The following is a 15,341-nucleotide window of genomic DNA, read 5'->3' on the forward strand; positions in this document are numbered from 1 at the left end:
ATCAACCCTTGCAATGTTCAGCAAAACTTGACCATGTTACTGGAAGTACAGTATAATACAGTGAAGGTTTTTATTTGCAAAGTAAAGCTTGCCTCACATCGGCCAACACATGTTTCTGAACAGGCTTTGTGCACCCTCTGCTGACAATTTATGGACCGTTCACTTTAGCTCTGTGTACAAGTCCAACACAGTAGACGTAATAGGAGTGAGAGATTTATGCTTAGTTATAACTCCAGCTTTTACTTTTTGTTTATCACTGTGCCTTTTGTGACATGCCGAATGTTATTAATCATGTGTTTCAAAGGTTCCTTTAGAAAATGAAATACAATTTCAGATGAAGGAACTATATTTGATACAAAGATACATTATTAAATGAAGAATGTTTATAGCATCACTCTTGTGGGTCCAAGTTAACAAAACACTTTTTTTCAGCAGTAGTTGGTAACGTGTGTGGTAGTGTGTGTATATGGTACTTTGTGTTCTGTCTCAAGCTCATAACACTCCTCGGTTAAGTTGTTGTTCTCCTTGAGGTATTTCTTGGTGTGGACAGGTGCCTCTGGTATGCTGTGGGCACATTGGCACCATCACCATGTCTGTACACCTCAGTGCCAGTCTGTGGAGGCAGCAGGCAAGCCACTTGAAAGAGCTGTGTGAGACAGACGGACATCAGCAATGGCATTTAGCACATGAGGGTTCATTGTCTATCAATACATTTCAATTTCATGAAAACGGTTGAGACCCACTCAATACTGAACTGAATAGATTTGTTATTGCGATGGTAGGACACAGTTGGACTATTCTAATGCATGCTCAAAACCGTTTGTAGGTGAAGCTCTTTGCTCATTTTGCTGGTCTTGAGTTCAGGCCCTCGCCTGAACGAGGAGGAGAAGGTGCGGCAGACCATGATGAGAGTGAGAGCTGATTAACAAACTGAACTTAATGTCCATGCTGTAGAGCTCAGTGTGAATGTAGAACTTAATAATGGAAATGTGTCAATTATGACGCTACAAGCTTAGTGCTGTTCAAAAGTTGAACATACTTATTTTAATATTGAAGTCCTTTTCTTGCTAGTACATACTGCAGCAGTGTCTCCTACCTGTAAACAGTCTCTGTCTTGTCTTCCTCCCTCTCCCAGCAGCTTTCCTCGCAGCAGGTTGTCCATTCTGGCTTTGCACAGCAGCTGTGGTAAATGGAGAGACTCCAACATCTGCCAGACCACACTCTGTAGGGGAGGCAGGATCAGCAGGAGCTCCCCAAACCTCCCCGCTGCTCACAGGTTGCTTCTTCTGGCAGCAGAAGGACCAGGAGACACAGAAGTGGAACCATCGGAGGACTCTCCAAACCCATATTAAAAGATACAGAGAGGTGAATGAAATAAAAAGTTGAGGTTTAATTACTAATGACTTTAATTTCATATGACAACAAAACGTAGGTAGCCTATAACATTTTGCAGTTGCCAATGTGTCATTGTAAGGTACCTTTTTCTCTAAAGAAGATGACAGCTGACAGATAATGTAGTATGGAGTTGAGTATGGAGTTGAAAAGCTGCCCTCACATCTAGCATCCAGTCTGTCTGTGGGAAAGATTTTCCGAAGACTGTAAATTGTTTATTTATTTTCAAGCCATACCATCATTATTATATCATCATTTTTACTGAGGAGTGAAAAATTAAGGCAACAAGATCCAGGCTCTTTCTGATAGACTTTAGGAAAACAGACCAGGGTAATTTTAGCTTTATTTATTAAATGGGCTCTTTAGTTACAGGCGATATACTCATGTTTGGAGAGACTTTTTGCTCTGTCAGCCAGTAGAGATCTTGTGAAATCAAATATCATTTCAATAAAATTACATTGAATGCCAAACTAAGATCGGACATCACTGAATTTTCTGAGTTTAGTCCAGTTCGTGTACTTTTATATAATGGAAAAGCTGTGCCAGTTAAGGCAGTCAGAATGGGCACGTGTCCCTGTCTCCCTGTATAGGTACCGTGGTATTTTTTTATAGTAAAGGAAAAGTAAAAACTTGTGTGTGATAATTGTGTGATAATTAAAAAGATGTTTGAATAAAACATCTGCAATAATCCCAAACCGAGGTTATGGTGCCTATCTTTGCTGAGCTGTGTGGCAGAGTTGAATCAATTCAGTGTCCCAGCCTGCCTCTTCTGCTGCTGCCTCAGGTAAATGGGCCATTAAGATCAGCTGACTGCCAAGGACCTCATCACATCCTGTTATTATTACAGAATTCTCTCTGAAGTCTGACCACTCAGACTAAACTACAGGCCAAGAAAATAAACTAATACAGGAGAGAACATCGAAAGAAAGAAATTCTTTGTCTGGTGCAATGGATGAAGTCAAGCGGCAGAACAGAAATTACAATCCACAGTCACCAGTCTGACAGACTGACTGGAATGATGGGAAAAGAAGACAATGGTTCTGAGGCAAGCAAACTCTTTGTCTGTGATTACAAGCTCCTACTGTATCCTTAAAAAGCCATTCTGGACACCTTTACCTCTCCACCTTGCAGAGGGACCACAAAGTTGTGACCAGCTCAATAACCATAATTATATTGCAAGATATGTTAGCATGACGGTGGATACATGCAATACCTAAAACAAATAGTTCCCATAAGTAAATAGGGAAATAGGGGACTGCAACAGGATTGTAACACGGTATAAAGAGCGTCTTGCTGCCCTGCCCCATATACAGCTGTTACATCACATGGCTAGTCAACAAATGCATCAACATGAACTGACAAATGTAAACACTCTGTGAAACACTGTGTAAAGTCAATTGCTATAGTGTTATTCTGCAATGACAGAATAAAAAGTTCTTTAGAAATTCGGTCTCCAACAAACCCTGTCATCAATCTGGAAGCTACAAAACTCTGGGATCTGTTTTGTCCATTCCACCAGCAGGAGGAGTTGCTGCTTCATGGACTCAAACACGTCCCTCCAGCAGTCTTCTTGGTGTTGATGTCATGACCCCTAGGTGAGACCAGAGCTGGGAACTGAGAGCAGCAAAGCAATATGTGAGTATGAAGGTGATCATGCCGATAGGTGTGTGAGTGCTTTGGCAGTCGGAGAGCTGTGAAGGTTGAAGCAAGACCAGGCAGAAGAGGTTTTGTCCATGGACTAGTGCTAAACAAGGCTGAATGGAGATCACATGATGACCAGCTTGAAAAAAAGAAAACACCCCAGAACCATATACTGTAGTGGCTCATTTGCCAATCATCTAATTTATTTCTGTGCGTTCCTTTTACATAGAAAAGCACATATCTGGTTACTATTATGCATTTGAAGGTAATTGAACATTGGCACACGATCCCAGACCTAGTGGTGCAATTAAATGGGCTATGATTAGATGGGGTCCCTTGGCAATTTTGTCATTTCTAAGAAGTAACTGAATCCAGCCTACAGCTAGCAGCTCCACAGAATTTAATGACTGCCTGACTGAAATATACCCTACATCTCCGTCTCTGGCCCTCATCTACATGATTTCCAGAAATAGGAAAGGGATCCGTTGGCTGATATGTATGGGAAATATGTCTATAAAGTGTCATTTTCTATCTAGCCTTTTCTATCGGAGATGAAAAACAACGGAGTGTTACCTGTTGCACTCTGGCCACAGCAACTCTCTGACTGTTGATGCAGTCTCTCTCATTCTAAACAGCTGGAGATTAAAGACAGGGAACAACCACCAGATACATTTCTTCTCCAGACTTTACCTCTGCTCTCCACCTTTCAAATCACCTCGAATGCAAACGTCTCCTGGAAGAAAAGACCTACTTTTTGCCTCCACAAGATCTCTCGATGCTCTGTGACATAAGTTGCAGTTAAAGCCAACATTAGCCATTCCAAATGTTGCCTATTCTTCGGGAAGAAGAGAAAATGTCATTTTTTTTCATGCTCCTTCAGGTTGGAGATTCAAATGAAAGATGTTAGTAATATGGTGTCATTGAATATCACTTCTCTTTAACGTGAATTGATTGGGGAGCTCATGCAATGAGATATGAATGTTTAGAAAAGTATATCTTCTTCATTGTGATGAAATGTTAAAAACATACAGAAACCTACATTTTAATTTACGTTTTTTCTGTATATTGTGCGTACAGATACTGTGACTAGAGAGTAAAAAAAAGGGACCAGAAATCTTATTATAATACTGATTGAAAGAATCTGGAACGTTATTTCTCCCTTTCCCCTCCTCTGTCTCTTCATTCATCTCCTCCTTTCTGTTACTTATCTACCCAAAGTTTTGCCCTGATAAGAAGAAGGTGTGACGACAGAGAGAAGACAAATATAAAGAGAGCCTTTTCTGATACACCCTTTGAAGTTTGAAGTACATCAAAACGAAGATGTAGAAAGTGATGTTTTAATCCTGTTGTGTAGACCTATCTCTATTTGATTGATCTTGATTTGATATTCAGATGTGGGCATCAGTTTCTTACATTTGCCGCTGACAATACAAATGTGGGCTTGAATGCTTGATGGTGTGGGTTATGTTTAGTGAAGGAGATATCATCACATGTTGATCACCCCTCTGCGAGAGTCATTAGAAACAGAGCAATCTGAATGACCTCAGACTGATTCCAATATGGTTCTACAAAGTCAGACAACAGGACTGAGTGTCAGAGTAATCAGTCATCAGAGCTGTCCTCAGCAACCAATCAGGGGCGTATTAATCAAACTAGAGGAGAAGGAGCAGGAGGCTCCCTCTGTGCTTCAGTGACATGGTCCTGCATGACAATGTCACAAATTAATCTTCTCTGGAACATCAGGAGTAAACATTTTAAGGGAGCGTGCTCATTGGAAAAGTACCGGAAGAGTCTTGTTTAATGCTTTACTTATGTGTTTCTGGCACAGCTGTACTCCTGTCTTAATTTGAAAGTGGTACTATAGCATGTGATGCAAAACAGGTCAATTTGTGAAGTAAACATTTAAATTATCAGCCCTGGCCTTGACTTCAGGGGGTTGTGCGCAACATCTTTTCGTAAAACTGCAGGGCAAATATTTGCGTATGCTCAGCCACGTTAATTATTCATGTGAAGAGACTGTTCATGGCTTGTCTGATTGCATCTCTTTCTCTTTGCTTATCTGTGAGAGTCAATGGTAGATATGGCCCACAGTGTACACACTGCACATAAACACACACATAGTAATGAATGCTGGCACACTCATTGTTGCTCAAGGAAGACACCTCTCTTAAATCACTCTTGTTCCCCTTGTTTGTTTTAAATACAAATGGTGAAATTAAAACAATTGATGCAGGTTCTTGTGGTTTAATTACATTTTGAAAATGTAACACTGAAGGTGTACTGTCTTGAATAAGAAAATAAATCTGCTCCAGAATGTCCTCTGACCTTCCTTTCTCATTCCAGCATTGAAATAATTACATTGTCTGCAGTAACGAGACTTGTTGCTTTGGCCTTTGTCCTCAGTACATTGAATATTGAACCTGAAAAAATGTGCAGACTCATACATATAGCTTTGAGATTATGTTAAAAGAGCACTCCACAGATGCAGTGGTAGTCCATAAGATAGATAGATAGATAGATACTAACTTTATTGATCCCGCGAGGGGAAATTATTTTGTTACAAGCAGCAATAGGTTACAGAGCAGCAATAGGTCACAGGTAAAAAATCTTATTATATATAAAGAAAAAAAGAAAAAGAAAAATACAAGAAAAATACACGTCACAATATATACAATTATAATATAGTAAAGATGTTATATAAAAAATGCACACTATATACACAGTGAATAGAACAGAATAATATTAAATCAACTAAATAAACAGTAGTGCAGAGGTTTAACGATTTGATTTGGCCCGAGGTGATTTATTGTACAGTCTTATAGCAGTAGGCAGGAATGTTCTCCTGTACCTGTCCTTATGACAGCGGACCATAAGACCTGTAAACAGACGCTGAGGTGTGAAATTGGTGGAGCTCCCCTTTAATATTTGTCAGAAGAAGAAAATTACATATATTGCATAATTTGAGCTGAAGAAATTGATCATATTGACAAGTCACTATGCTTTTTTAATGCAAGCCTAGACAAGACAGGATCTGCTGTCTGCAAATCATGGCTCAATCAACTGCTAACATGGGAAAGTACGACCCTACAACTATGCCTCACCATTGGTTCAGAGTCATCTGTCATTATCTGTATGTTATTTTTTCCATGTCTGGACTGGTCCCAGCGACCAGGACCTTCAGGTTGATTTTCTACTGCTCTTTTATGTTACATCTCACAATGGGTGATACCTTTAACACCACAGAATGACTTCTCATTTCAACTTGAACAAACACCTTTTAAAAAAAAGAAATCCTCATTCTCATTGTTATTGCTCGTGGTGTCTGTCACAAGGACTTTATTGTAATATGTTGGTGGATAATGAATGCATTGAAGCTGAATAATGATCAGATGTATTGAGGGAGATCTATGATGAATCTCACCTACAGTTGTAAGTGTGGTTGCTGTGAATGCTCCTCCTGAAGAAGCCCTTGCAGCCATCACAGCTGCATGCACTGCAATGTTTACCTGTGGATCTGTCTGCGCCTATGGAACACTGAGTTCTACCTCCATCAGGCCATGACAGTGATGAGGTGGGTGATGACACTAGCCAGTCTGTCAATTAAAAGATACTAGACATGAAAAAAGATCGTGAAAATGCCTGTGGAAAAAGTTTGCGTAGGAGACAAGTGATAGGCATTAGCATTGTAAGGGAGTGGGATTCTCTATGACCTTTAAGACACGGACGCCTTTTATTTGGTTGCTAATGAATAAGTAAATACCACTGAGTCTGATCTAATAAGCCCCAAAAGCATCTGAGACAGATCACATAGCTGAGAGAACATCAGCTTTGTTAGGAGTAGACAGACACCTTGACAGAGACGATCATTCATGATCCCTTTCATCAACGAAGGCACATAATGAATATTATTCCACCTCTGCGAACAGAAATAACCTTGCACATGGACAGAACTTTGCAGCAAGGTGTTGATTTGAATTTACGGCCCCTTGGGTATCAGCTGGGCAGTGTTTCATAGGTCTGGCAGGAGCAGTGGTGATGATAATAAAAGCAGGGTTATAGGTAGAGATATCACTGCTCTATGTGGCTGCCAGTGCCATGGGCCACAGAGGAGCACGGCTACTTATTACTCAAGAGGAAGAGGAAACTCCCCATTTAATTAAAGCAGTTAGAGGTCAGCGGCAAGCCAAAGTCCACTACTCTCCTCTGGCTAATTTTTCATTGGGCACTCTGTTTGAATTCGTTCTCCTTCCATGTTGCTCTAAATTGCAACCTGCCAGTGTTTGATTGCTGCAGGATTGTCTCTCTTAAAAGCACTGACCGTCAAATACACATTCATGGCGCAGTGTTCCTGCGCTGATGCTCGTACTGTACAGAACCCCAGGCTATAATGTATGTAAATTGCATATTTAGTTTGGGGAGATGAAGCAGCTAGGGATTACAATTTAACAAGGAAAATGCTTTCTGTGGTCAAAGATCAGTTAGATTGAATTAAGAGATTAGAATACATTTGCCTTGCAGTTATCTGGATTTGAAGAGCAGCCTGTTGGTAAAGCTTCTTCATTTTAAGTGGCAAGGAAAAGTGCCTGATTCAACTCAACTGAGTTCTAATTATAATGATGACAGAGGATAAGATTATGAGGGAAATTTGATCAGAATATAATGTAGCCAACTGAAACGATTAGTTGAAGGACAAAATCTTCTGCATAATAATCTGCAACAATTTTGATCATTGATTTATTACTGGAATTATTTCTGAAGCAAGAAATTCAGAGACGGGTAAACAAAACTCACTGTGAAGAGCAAAAACAACTGTGAGAAAGACATGTGGAGTGGGAGACTCTTGTTAAGAGTACAGACGATGCCTGATTAACCTCACCTTTAGTTTTAAGGAAAGTGATATTGTACAATGCCATCGCAGGGAGTGAAGTGACATTTGCTTACAGTGTATAGCTGTTTGTTTATGATCTCCGTGCTGATAAAGAGTATTTTACTTTCATGATGGAGAGGGACTTCACTCTATTTTCACCTTTGCCCATAAGAAGCATACCATCATATCTTTAGTGTTATTGATCAGCACTGGAGTCCTACTACATGCTTACATGGATTCAAGTGAATCTATACCTCTTTCAGTCAGATAACACAAGTAATCAATATAGTTTGTCTGTCTGTTCAATCACTACTTTAACTCCAGGAAAGTCTTATGCCTTCTTTGATATACCATGTTAACGTGGAATAACTTACAAACATACAGAAAACAATCATAGCTCACCACGGTGCATTCATTATTATTATTATTCATTGAAAACTTGAATAAGTTGTTCGTATTTGGGGTTTTTGTAACGAAGAGAGCACATTATGGTCAGGTTTAAGGTTTTTCTATGTAATAATCTAGTGTTGCACAATCAACTTTTATTAATCAGTTTTAAAAAAAATCAATTTGATCAAAATTGAGTTTATTAAAATGACTAATTCAATATCTCAGAGGCCATCTTGACTTCAAATAGAAAGGCTATACAGAAGTACATTGTGTTCTAGGTCTTAGGAATATGAGATATTGGGACAGATTTTTGAAAAAGTGAAAGACAGGGATAAAGGTGATCGTGGTCATACGTTTTTTTTTTTTTTTTTTACAAATTATAACAAATTATATGTCAGACCACATATGAGCTTTCCCAGCACTGATATCCATCATACTTTGGTGTAATAGGATTTCCTGGGTGAGTAGCACTCCTTCCTTGAATGTCACGCTAGGCCGCAGGTCAGACCTCCCCTGGCAGTGGCTCGCACACTCAAGCTTTGTTTAGGTGATTGATGGATCATCAAAACCTCAAAGAGGCATGATGACTGCAGAATATTGGCTTCTGTGCTCTGTGAGATTATATCAGGAAAGGGTTAAAACTGACTCATGAATATTGATTGTCTGGCTTGTGGATCTAAAATCAGCACCTTCAAAATAAAACATGTATTTTATGCCTTTATGTCATGAACTATACACTATAACTATAAACTACAAATGTTTTCAACTCTTAAACAATTAATTCATCCCTTTGAACGCTTAACAATTTGTTTTAATTGATTATATTATAAATCAATTACAACAAAAACTGTTGCTGTTAATTCCATCCATCTGTTTTAATCGATTCCCTGTGGACGAGGAAACCAGTCATGGATGAACGTCAGGACAAATGAAAAAACAGGATTTTTTTCTGTCCACTAGGGGGGGAGAGAGTACAACATATCTGGCCAAACCTGCCTCACTTTGAATCTATGCAAGAGGCAAAGCTGAATAAAGCACTGCATCACCAAGGTAGTTATAAAACACTTTCATAGGTATAATCTCCTTGATATTTATTTGTGTGTTCATAAACAGCATTGGCTTTTTGCCTATATGCTATACCTCAAAACCAAAAGTGTCAGCATCCATACATCTTTTTGTTTTAAATAAACATAAAAATTTTTTACGTAATATTCATTGATGTGTTTTGAATTAATCAAACATATTACAGATGTAATGCCATGCTCATGATTCTTTACCCTAAATGAACATTTGTTTGTTACATTCCATAGCATACCCTGCATTTGGGTAAAAGAATCTCCTAGAAACCCTCCTTTTGATTTGTTTGACTCAAGTTACATAATGTAGACTTGTGATTGACTTTTATCCATTTATATAAAATTAATAAGATGTATTTTCTACTAATACTAATAAAGCTAACCACAGTTAAGATTTCACAGCGACACTCTGAAATACACTGCCACAACTACAAGCTAAATTACATTTTCATTTTGTTTTACATATTAAAAAACATTAAAACGTGCAATGTGTGTAAACAGCAAAGTAAGCTGTCTTGCATTCATTACAGAGTGCGGTTTTAGAAGTAGGTGCACAAAATGACCAGGACATTTATAAACTGAGCAAAATCCTTTGTCTAGTAATCTATCACACCTCAAGAGGAAAACTAAATTCAGTATCTTCTCAGGCCGTTTCCCTTGCCTTGACATACTGTCTGCCTGGCAATCTCTGGGCTCTGACCAGCTCCAAGTGTGACCCTCACTCACATAAATAATTTATGCTTTTCCAGAATTACAATAGAAATGAAAGACAGTAGTGCTGCATGACAGATGCAGGTTAGAAAACAGTAAATAAATGGAAATATCTGCTCTTTAGATAAGAGCATTTTCTGTGGTGCATCTCTCCAGTCCAAACAAAGTCTGACACATTTGTCTCAGTGAATTTGATTAATAAAGTTAGATCTAAAATCTCCACCTGAATACCTATGCAATGATAAACCCTCAAAGATTGATATGATGTACTGTACAAAAAGATGAAGCCTTTGGAGTTTCATTCAAAAATGGGGGGATAGTAAAACAAAGCAGCAAAAATTGGTCATAAAAGCATGGTAAGCGCATGATTTAGTGGGGCGATAAAGAGTGGAAAGGTGGCCATTCATCATGGAGGCTAGCTCACCAGGAGAGGGCCTGTCACGGACACCACCAGGTCTGGGAGGCATTTTGAGAGAGAGAGAGAGAGAGAGAGAGAGAGAGAGAGAGAGAGAGAGAGAGAGAGAGATCCAACAACCTGGTTATTCCAATGTCTTTTCCAGATGGACACATACAGTACAGACCTCAGATGTGTGACGAGTGCTTTGTCTTTGCCGCTCTGCAACTCCATTGTCACAGAAACAATGAGGGATGGATGTTGTTAACTGCAAAGTGGAGGTCTTAAGATGGCTTGGAGCTGCGGAACCAGATGATGGGAATGGAAGAAGCTTTATTGTGGTAACTTCAGATTACACTGTGACAATACTGGGGAATATAATGACAACATTGACCCTCATCAATGAATTGCAAATGTCTCTTGAAAAGGACCAAAATTTGGCTTGCTGCGAGTATGGCGCCAACTATGAAACAACAAAGAACGAAAAAAAAACAATAAGACAAAACAAAGTAATTTATTGAAAATAAACCCATCTACATTTTTATCATTGAAACAGATACATCTTGGCAACTTAACGGTGCTTTACACGTGATTGGGAGCATTTCTATTGCCTCTCAAAGAGTTTTCAACATGGCGGCGGTTGGGCCGGCCGTTTTCAGCCTTATGAGAGCAGTGCAAAGCGACGGCCTTGAGCTAGCCAGTGGGGCAAACTCACATGCACGAACATTAACCAAAAGCATGCACAACCTACCCGGAAATGTCAACAGAGTAGGGAGAGGCTCGTATTACAACAAACACACGGGAAAAGTGACTTAATTCTATCCTCAAGTAGATATTACTCCACTATATCTTTACATTGCAAATAGTTGTTTGCTGCTATATCCCGTCTATTGCACATATAAAGCTCCATGAAGTATTAATACCTCCTGTCAACATTTGTGTTGCCTTACTTAGAGTGTGTATTTGCACTTGGGTAACTAATAAGAACAACAAAATAAAAACTGTGTGTCACCATACGTAAGCATTTGTTAATCTTTCATTAATGTCATATCTGTCTTTTCACTCACATAGTCATCAGAGTGCCTGAGTAAATTCAAGATAAAGTGACTGATTTCTTTTTACGTCAACATTTCTTGTCTGTGGGCTAATTTCAGTTTTTAGTTTTGGTTTTCTGGTCCTAGTTGAATATACTGTAATCATTAATATTTCGGGTTGCAAAACAATAATTATTGGGTTGCAAAATAATAATTTTCCATGTGCTTTTTTTATATTATTCTATCAGATTATTTAAGATATAATTCATAATATCATTTCAATATCAATATAATTAATTTACATTATTTTTTATGGTCATGTACAACAACGTTCATATTTTTCTTGTTGCACTTTCAACAAGCAAAGGAAAACGTCACTTCCCGCTGTCATCTTTGCATTAATTGAAACTGCCGCAACTTTGCAAAGGAGTTCCACGTGTTCTTTATTGAGCAGCAGACCGAACACTTTTTGTTTACGCTGGAAAGCAACGTCTTTGCGGAATCTGAAAATGTCTTCAAAACAGCGGTAAGTGTTGTCAAACGTCCCGTGCGTTTTTTTCACAGTTTAGCTTTTAACGTCACTTTCAGTAAACGGATGCCTGACGTTAACTAGGTGACGCTAGCGCTCCTTTTACAGTATGTCTCAACTAAGACGCTGCTCATCAATGCAAATGATTCGAAGTAAACACAACACGATGTTTTAAGACACTGCAGGCCACAAATGGGGGCAATGCTGCAACTGCAACCTACCAAACCACTAGTAGCCAACTTTGAGAGGCATGACGCTAATAGCATACCAGGTAAGCCCAAACAGGTGAAGCAGGCATGAAGAAAGTTAAGAATAATACTAGGCTACAGATGAGATGGGTAAACAAATGTTTGCTGTGCTCCTCCTTAATTAAACATCTGCTCCATTGTATTCATCACACAAGATAACTGCATGTCAATGTAAAACGTGTCCTAACACATTTCTTAACATATGAATATATTCATTGACTACTGTGTTAAATTGTTTGACATGCAAATGACCAATTATAGGCTTTCTGGAGTGTGGTGAAAAACAGATAATATATATAACGGCTGTCTTTATAGTAGGTTTTAGTGCTCTGGCAATATAAGCAGTGAGGTAATGAAAAATTGTGTACCACTTAAGTCTTGTCATCACTGTGAGGTTGCCAGGCAAACAAGTAGTGATTTCAGAAAGTCACTGCGCCCGCCACGAAATAGTCCGGACTATAACCCCTTGTAAAACCACACAATTTACACTTCAGTTTCAGTATGGATTAAACAAAATACACAAGATATGATGTTGGACAAAGTCAGCCGAGCCACGTCCCCCTGTTTCCAGTCTTTATTCTAAGACAGGGTAACTGGCTGTTGGCTGTGGCTTCTTATTTACAGATATTCGAGTGGTACAGATATTCTCATCTGATTCTCTGCAAGAAAGCAAATACGCATATTCCCCAAAATGGCAAACTATTCCTTTAACTTCTGCCTCTATTCCACAGAATAGCTGTGCGTGGCCCTGCACTCAACAGATATTGGTTCTTTAAAATTGTGTATTTATAGTCTTAGGGTATTGTAGATAATCTTGTCGTCATAAATATAAAACACAAGTGTAGTTTGTTATGAATACAAATCGCACAAGCTTTTTGCCACTTTTTGATTGTGATGAAACAAGCTGGTGACATCAAAGCCAGCAGTTTAGTGGTGTGACTCCTAAAGTCAGAGCTGTTATAGTGATTATGTCCTCACATAGTATCCTTGGTCCATGGTCTCAATATGACCGTGAGTGCTGTGGATTAAGTTGAGATGTGTGGGTTGAACTGCTCACAGAAGTTAAAGAATGGCTCAAGTGGAGAACCCCTAATTTCTGTTCCCCCTGTCAGAGTTAATAAAGCAAGTCTTTGCGTGGCCTTCTCAAGATGCCTTTATATGCCACTCATCTGTTTTAAGGAGCCTTTTCGGTTATGTAGAAAGGATACCCAACATCCTAAAAAGCATTGGGGCTTTGTATGTCAAGGTTAATAATAGTTTGAAGCTGTATCTTCGCATATTTGCTGTTTCTAAATTGTCAGCGGAGAACGTGATTAGATTACTGAACTTTGGATGAATCTTTCATTTTCTTCCTGCTTGTAGATTTTCTTTTTCTGTTTCTGAGGTCTGAGTGTGTCCAAAACAACAAGCAAAGAAAAAAATGTAGGGCAATGTGAAGAAAAACTCCTTTTCCCAAGGTACTCTGTGAGCATTTTAATTAAAACCACTTGTTCCCAAACATGTGCTTAATGTTTCCCATTACTCATGTCTGAGGGATTACAGACCGCACCAATGAAAGTCAAAGATTAAATGGAAAATGCAGATGTGCGAACAATGCAGCTCTTTTTATAGCTTTTTTTACTGATATTGAGAAATTAACTGGCATTGACAAGTTTCCTTAAGTCCACCTACAATTAGACATGACATCCTTCGTCAAAAGGAAAATCTGGAAGAGGTTGTGGGTCAGCAGGGGAGCTCTTCAAGGAAGTTTTAAGAGTTCAAAGAAAGCATCTGATCCTTTTCAATCACATTATCAGCACCGCCCAATAAAACCTGAATCAGGCTATTACTTATCCATGTATTTCATATGTGATTTTGTATTTATTTTATTATAATGGGAGATGACATGATCTTCTATTGTTACCATTTATTTTGAAATATTTTATGTTGAAACTAAATGTACACAAAATGACACTTTGTATTTGAGTCACCATGATCACAGTTGGGTGCTTCACAGCATGTTCATATCCTATAATAACATTCACATGGGATATAACCACACTAATAATGGCCCTGTCATCAGCTTTAATATTCTGTATCTTGTAGGTATGCATTGTGGATTGTTGGTGGACCCTTGATCCAGGGTTAGTACCCCTGACACCCGAGCCTTGTAGCTTCTTCCTCAAATGTTCTCAGCTGTCTCAGGACAGAAACAAGCAGACTGAATCGCCTCTGCCCCTAGCTCATCTATCTCCATCTATGCCCTCTGCTCAAATATTATATCCACACTTGCAGAGGGTTGATGTCCTTGAAAAGTGTGCCTTAATAAGGTGGTACATGTTACATATATGTCTTTAGAAATGTCGTCTCATTTGATCTTACCGAGATGTTTAATTTTTTCTTTTAAACCTATACCACCTACAGTGTGATTCAGCATTTAAAATGAAGTGAAGAGTATTATTCAACTAAAGCTGAAGATAAAAATACTTTTTTATGTTTGTGTTTTGCTGAGGGACTGTGGATGAAGTGAGGTATAGAAGAGCAGTTCATTTTTATACTGCATCCAGCTCCAGAGGAAGGGAAGGCAATGATCAGTAATGAGTTTGGCCGTTGGCCCAGTATGATTATTAAGAATTGCTACTGATAACAACACACACTGTATGCATTATATCATGGCATTTGTAATCACATCTTTGCTTTCCCTACTCTCTTTCTGTTTGTGAATTAGCACCCTGTCAGCTCTCCTGCAGATCTTCAGAGAGGGAAAGGAAGGGAGAGAAAAAAAGAAGAAAAGTGACTGCGCAAGGGTTTCAAAACCAGCTATGAAAGTAATTCTTTTTTTGCTTTTCAAGATTCTGGCATATTTATGGGGCATTACTGTTGGAGCGGACCATGTAATGGTATTTGCAGAAAGCACACATTGTTCACATCAAGCTTACAAAAGCTGAGGGCACAGCCATGGGATCGTGACCTCGCAGCTGAAGGGCCAAGCTGTGTGAGGCAAATGGGATCCAGCATTTGTGAGAGCTCCACACAATTATTAATAGATCCACGTTATGAAAATAAAAAAGAAAATGTAG

At 38.9% G+C, this 15,341-nt stretch overlaps 1 long non-coding RNA gene and 1 pseudogene across 1 annotated transcript in view; one reads left to right on the plus strand and one right to left on the minus strand.

The window, feature by feature from the left end:
• Positions 1-508: 508 nt before the first annotated feature.
• LOC137887722 (hepatocyte nuclear factor 4-gamma-like) lies at positions 509-10,544 on the minus strand (annotated as a pseudogene).
• Positions 10,545-11,923: 1,379 nt separating this feature from the next.
• The window catches only part of LOC137887915 (uncharacterized), a 32,189-nt gene continuing 28,771 nt past the window's right edge, over positions 11,924-15,341 (plus strand). Inside the window, exons 1-2 of the long non-coding RNA XR_011105080.1 lie at positions 11,924-12,031; positions 14,990-15,089. This is a non-coding gene — a long non-coding RNA (uncharacterized lncRNA). The remainder of the gene's footprint in view (positions 12,032-14,989; positions 15,090-15,341) is intronic.

Source organism: Cebidichthys violaceus, unplaced genomic scaffold (assembly GCF_023349555.1).
Source record: "Cebidichthys violaceus isolate CVI_PGR_0920_01 unplaced genomic scaffold, fCebVio1.0.p SCAF_5, whole genome shotgun sequence".
Classification (NCBI taxonomy): domain Eukaryota; kingdom Metazoa; phylum Chordata; class Actinopteri; order Perciformes; family Stichaeidae; genus Cebidichthys; species Cebidichthys violaceus.